This window comes from Ailuropoda melanoleuca, chromosome 13 (assembly GCF_002007445.2).
Source record: "Ailuropoda melanoleuca isolate Jingjing chromosome 13, ASM200744v2, whole genome shotgun sequence".
Lineage (NCBI taxonomy): Eukaryota > Metazoa > Chordata > Mammalia > Carnivora > Ursidae > Ailuropoda > Ailuropoda melanoleuca.
Window position 1 is genome coordinate 84,036,081 of NC_048230.1, and position 6,000 is coordinate 84,042,080.

At 37.4% G+C, this 6,000-nt stretch overlaps 1 protein-coding gene across 2 annotated transcripts in view; it reads left to right on the top strand.

Moving 5' to 3' along the window:
- Positions 1-6,000, top strand: part of MACROD2 (mono-ADP ribosylhydrolase 2) — a 1,910,609-nt gene that overhangs the window by 301,135 nt on the left and 1,603,474 nt on the right. The window lies entirely within an intron of this gene.

A 6,000-nucleotide genomic window follows, 5' to 3' on the forward strand; every position in this document is an offset into this window, starting at 1 on the left:
TTTGGGCCTATAGTTTTCCACTAAGTTCGTTTCACTTTTTAATGTTGCTGGGGAGAATTTTGTTTTTATATTTACCTGGAGGGCAATTTCCAATAAATAATACGATTTGTTTTAGTTTTAGAGATTCACAACATTGTCCTTTGTGCTTTTAAAAAAGTTTCTATGAATGTGTGTTTCTGAAGGAGGCCAGCTAATTGTCTTTCCCAGGAGTTTTTGATTGTGGTCTCTTCATTAGTTTCATTTAGTTTATCTATTTATGTGCTTCTTTGATAGCAGTTTGACCTTCTGAGTTCCCCTCCAAGAATGGGTGATATCAAAGTAGAAGGTGAACCCTTGATAAGAGGTATATTGACCCCTATTGTTCTGTGATTGCACTTTTGCTGGCTACTGAGGGCAGACCTATTAAATCCAGGAGTTTTAGAATTCTGATGTCTGTTGAAAAGCCAATTTCTTAAAAATGTTAGATAGCACAACTTAAACTGAGATTCAGCTGCTGACTTTTTGGAGGAAAGGGAGGTGGGAATAACATAATCTCTCACTAAAGGGTGAATTTTTTTTCGGTTACTGCAAAACAAATACATGAATTAAATTATTTTATGAAATAATTCTTTCTAGAGGCTATTTTCAGATGGGAGTTGGTTATATTTAAAAAGGACTTTTTGCTTGGCCAAATTACTGTGGGCTTATATCCATATTTAATCAGTTGTGTCTCTATTCAGGCAGACCTAAAACTGGAAAGAAAGATGAATGGACAGTTTTTGGTTATAGGTAGCTAAAAGGTGGTGTACTGGCCTGGGAGTAAGGAGTTCTGAAGCTTCCATTCTCTAGGTTGCTGTTTGTTATACGACTTCGTATTATGTGTTCTGGCCTTTAGTTCATCACATGGCAAATAAAGGCAGCAGGAATTTAGTGAACGCCAATTATGTACTGTTCCTTTTTTTTTTTTTTTTAAGATGTCGATTAAAATGTAGAAGACGGCAAGAGGTTTTGAAAAATATAGTCTGTTGTAGAGGCACTGACTTTGAAGGCAAACTCTTAAGGTAGCCTCCATCATCCTACCCTGTCCAAAAATATATATTCTTTTGCTGCTTCCATGTGTTTTTGTTTGTTTTTTTGTTTTGTTTTTGTTTTTTAATTTCCTGCTTTTATCAGCTGCCTAAAATTCTGCTGGTTGGAGGTAAACTTAAAGTAATGGGTACCGCTTCTGGAAAGATTAAGAGTTGCCCTGAGTTACCACAGACTGCTTTCCTTCTTTTTTACCTAAAGGAGATTAGCTGTAATAAAGGGATGGCTGTCCTGGTTGGAGGGAGGGGAAGGCAGGCAATTTTCAGCCTGATGCCCTTTAGGCTGTGATAGGAAAGGAGGGGCTGATTCTTGCTGCAGAGAGGACTCAGCTCAGAGAGGAGGAACCAGTGCAGTCTAATGTTGAAGGGCCATACTGGGGCTCCATCTTGGCTTTGCCACATGACTGTAGACAAATCATTAACTCTTCCTGAGTTTATTAGCTCAGTGTCTGACTCATAGTAAGTACTCAGTGAATGGTAGCTGCCATCATAAAGATGAGGGCATCTGAGGGACATTCAAGAAGTGGAAGAAGAGTGCGCAAAGGGAGGTGTGCAGATAGGAGACAGCCAATGACAGCTTTTTCACGCTCATCTTGATTTCCCCTTGGAATGGTTCTGTAGCCAGAACATGGGGAAGAGGTTCGCAAATAGGAGATTTTCTTGTTGATTTTTTTTTTCCTGTTGTCCTGCTTTTCATAGCCTGATGGTTCCCAGAATTTAGACCTTAGTTGAGTTCTAGTAGATACTTGAGGTTGAAAAGGTGTTTGTCGTTTTGTGTTTCGTTCTGTTTTGTGGGCCAGTCTGTGAATCTAATGCTGTACATGAAAAAATCACTTCAGATTGTACAGCTGGCCTGAAAGTGAACTCCAGTGCATATCCTAGTTTTAAAACTACACTGGTCATATCAAAGAACTTTGTGTTTTTCTGTTTTTGTGGGAGGATATGAGACGTTGCCTAGTGGAGAACAGGGGAGATTGGATTTGGAATCAGGTTTCCCAGGCTCTGCCATTTACTTGTGTATCCAAGTGAAAACAACAGTAGAACAGCAAATCCAGCCTCTTTTAGTACAAACAACTCCCAGCTAAAAGTGACTACAATACATAATTATTCCATGGAACAGTTTAATCCAGGAATTTTAACCTGTCTAGACTTAAGGTACTTCATTCATTCATTCACTCATTCATTCATTCACTCATTCACTCATTCATTCACTCACTCATTCATTCATTCACTCATTCATTCACTCATTCATTCATTCATTCATTCACTCACTCATTCATTGTATACAAATTCGTTGAACATCCCTATAAAAGAAAGTAGTAGGAATAGTTGATCCNTTCATTCATTCACTCATTCATTCATTCACTCACTCACTCATTCATTGTATACAAATTCGTTGAACATCCCTATAAAAGAAAGTAGTAGGAATAGTTGATCCACCAAACCACCTCCAACTATGCTATTTGTGATTTAATCTTAGAATATATTAAAGTTCTTTTAAGTCTTAGAAAGAAGCATTCTTCATTATTTTTCTTCCACTCAACATTTTTCATGAGAATTAAGTCTTCAAGTTTGGGTAAAAAACAAACAAGCAAAAAAACCCAGCTCGGGCTTTGGTATATTAAATGCCTTGGGCTATTATAATTAAGGATTTTTTGGTTGCAAGTAATTGAAAGTCCAAGCTGTAATGTCTAAACAACAGTTGGAATCTATTGGTTCATATAACTGAGAAGTTCAAATGTATGGTCTCGCTTCAGGTAAAGCTTGATACTGTAGCTTAAAATGTGTCAACAAAATTGCAGTTTCTCTCTGGCTCATAGTATTCTGCCTTTTTCAGTGTTGGCAGCCTCCTCAGGCTATATGCAGTGGACCTTTGGCAGCTCCAGGCTTTTCCCTCAGGCAGTAAGAGTTCTACATATCACATTCCGATATTACAGTGTTCAAGGGAAGAGAGGTCACTTCCAGAAGCTCCTGCACATAGCTCTGTGATTCAACTTCTCTCAGTCCTGAGCCTATTACAGGAAGATGGGGGCGGGGGGTATGTCAGTGAGCTTAAACCCCCTGTAATAGCTGTAGGTAGAGTCCACCCTCCTCAAACACATGGCTGAAAAAGGAGGTATGGCTCAGAGGAAGATTGGGCACTGTTAGTTTGAGAAGGAAGGGGTGGATGCTAGAGATTAGNGTGGATGCTAGGGATTAGCTCATTTTCAGAGGACTTGGCATGCTGAAACTTGGGCATGTTTTATAAATTTATAAACTTGAAGCTTCTCTTTTTCTTTTCTTTCTTTTTTCTTTCTTTATTTTCCTTTAAGCCAGCGTTTCTGTTTAAATTGCCAAAACATCTTTAAAAGATTTTCTATTTGTAGACCCTCTCAAGTCTAGCCCAGTTATTTTTTTCTGTCAACAGGTAGTGATGCATGTCAGGGCATATCAGTACTACATCTTAACATGAGCCTATGGGATGTTAATAAAATAGAGAGAGAGGGCACATTCAGCTATCTGTAATTCTGTGAAGTCAGGCCAGATGCTTAATGCATCAGTTAGAAACTGTACCACATCTTTCTGAACAATTCCAAAGGGTATTGGAGAAATAATTAGATTTTAGCAGGTCACAGATGCCTTAGAATACTAAAAGGTTTAAAAATACTATATTAAACTGTTCTTCTGATATTTGCCTTTTATTAGTCAACACTTAAAATGTACCTAAAAACAATCACATATCCCTTTTAAGTATATTTCCAAAACATACTGCACTGGAGTGAGATCTGTCATTACAGGACTTGAAATAGAAATCAAAGCAAAATCAGAGTGGTTATTTCCCTGCCTGACTGCTTGTTTGCCCACCCTCTGGAACACCCTTTTTTCCCCCTACCCTGAGTTGGACTGTTATACTTCAGGATGGGGAGATAGGGGATTTAAAACAGCAACAACAACAACTACCACCTAAGAAAAAAAAGCACCTCTTTGGCCTCTCAGGAAAGAAAAGAGGAACTGGGGTTCAGAACAGGTTAGCACTTAGCCAAAAGTGATGGCGTGAGGGAGCTGGCAAAACTGCAAGCCTACAGATCCCTACTTTCTTCCATCTTCAGGGCTTTCCTGTATGTAACGGTGCACTGTGCAACTCCCACTTACGTAGGCTGTACCCTTGACCCCTTCCTACTCCCAATGTCCTGTCATCTTTCTCTGTTTTAAAATGCAAAAAAGAGATTTTTTTAAAATGGACCTTGGGAAAAACAGAGACTTGGACTAAGCAGAGTGAGTGAATTCTCCCTCTGATACTTACTTTATATGGGGCCCTGGGAGAAGAGCTTCAGTTCTTTGAGCCCTAGTTCTCTCATTTACAAGGATAAAGATAGGGGACCCTCATTTAACTATTATGGACTTCAATAAAGTGGTGCATATAAGAGTTCATTACTAAATCTGAGAAAGCACTTACCAAGACAGGGCTAAAACCTGTGGGTAGTTGCTTTTTATCTTCATGGTGATGAGTGGGGCCAGGATCCATTCAAAAGGCACAATCCATTAATGTTAAGTTGAGCTGTGTGTTTTAACAGTTTATCTTTGGGAATGAAACAATTTGAGAAATGCTTCTGCCTACTGTCCTGGATGCTCAGACCTTGAGATAACAGTATCTAAGACTGGTTCTGAGACTTAATTACAACCAAGAACAAATTCTTTATCCTTGGAAATTATTAGTATATAACATAGCTTTGGATGAATGGCTAACAGTTAATAAGAGCAGATGAGTATATGTCTAATTATTGAAATGGATATTTACAAACTGTCGTACAAGTGCATTGCCCTGGAGCCATGTGATTCTCTTTAACAGCTGGCTCTTGGTGTTAGTCTTGACCAAAGCTGTCGTCACTTGCAAACCATCTTATTATTTCACTATTTCTGGAATATTGGTGCTAATTTTAGGTACACAAATAGACCTTCTGAAAGAAAGATTTCCTGAAATTGTTGTCAGATTTTTCTTATTTCTGGAAACCAGCACTGTAGTTCTCCTCCTGTTTGAGATTATCTTTTTTAAGGATTTCTGTTTCCCTGCAGTCCGGATTACTTAGGTACATAAACATGTTTAATGTTGAAAGAACGTGGCTAAAGTAGAATCAAAGACTCTTTTATGTTATATCTGTTTTATAAATGACTATAGAAACTGCACCTCATTGGCACCACCTAGGAGAAACAGATTTTCTGCGATTAGTATTTCTTTTGGGAACTGGTATACATCAATTATTTGTAAGATTTTTTTAGAGGATAAAGTGTTCTCAATTGATTAGGTTTGGAGTAAGTGAATGTTTTACAATATCATCTATTCCAAAGAAAAGTAAGTTACCATTAAGTCATGTTTACCATTTGGAAATTTTCTATAAAATGTAAAGCTATTTATACTTTCAGAGCATGATTCATGACAAATAAAGATGGAACGACATCTATAGTTTTCTCTGCTTCACTTCCTTCAGACTATAAGTGATTAACCTTAAATTTGGGGAATTTAAAGGCATTTTATAATTCTTTCATTAGTTTTTATTCTTTTTGTTTGACATTTAAAATATATTAGTGCTACAGATTTACAGACACTTTACTAGGTTCGTATGTTTTTAAAAATTAAAATCTAGACTTGACAAGTCTTATTAGAAGCCTACAAATATTGCCAAAAATTATTTATGCTTTAGTGAGTTTTTATTCTTAATAAGTTGTTTTTAAAAACAAAGGTAGAATTAAGTATTTTAAAAAACAGTACTTTTTAAAGTCAATCATTTTTGTTTGGGAGAAAGCTGAGAAGCTTTTTGGTAGTTGTTTAATTGCTGTGTTTACATAGAGGCAATATAGAGCTGTTTGACTTCCTTCCCAAGCAGCCCCTCTTTGTTTTCCTCAGTAGCCCAGGGAACAGACTTGTCACTCTCAAGTGCCCCCATATAATTCTGTCCTC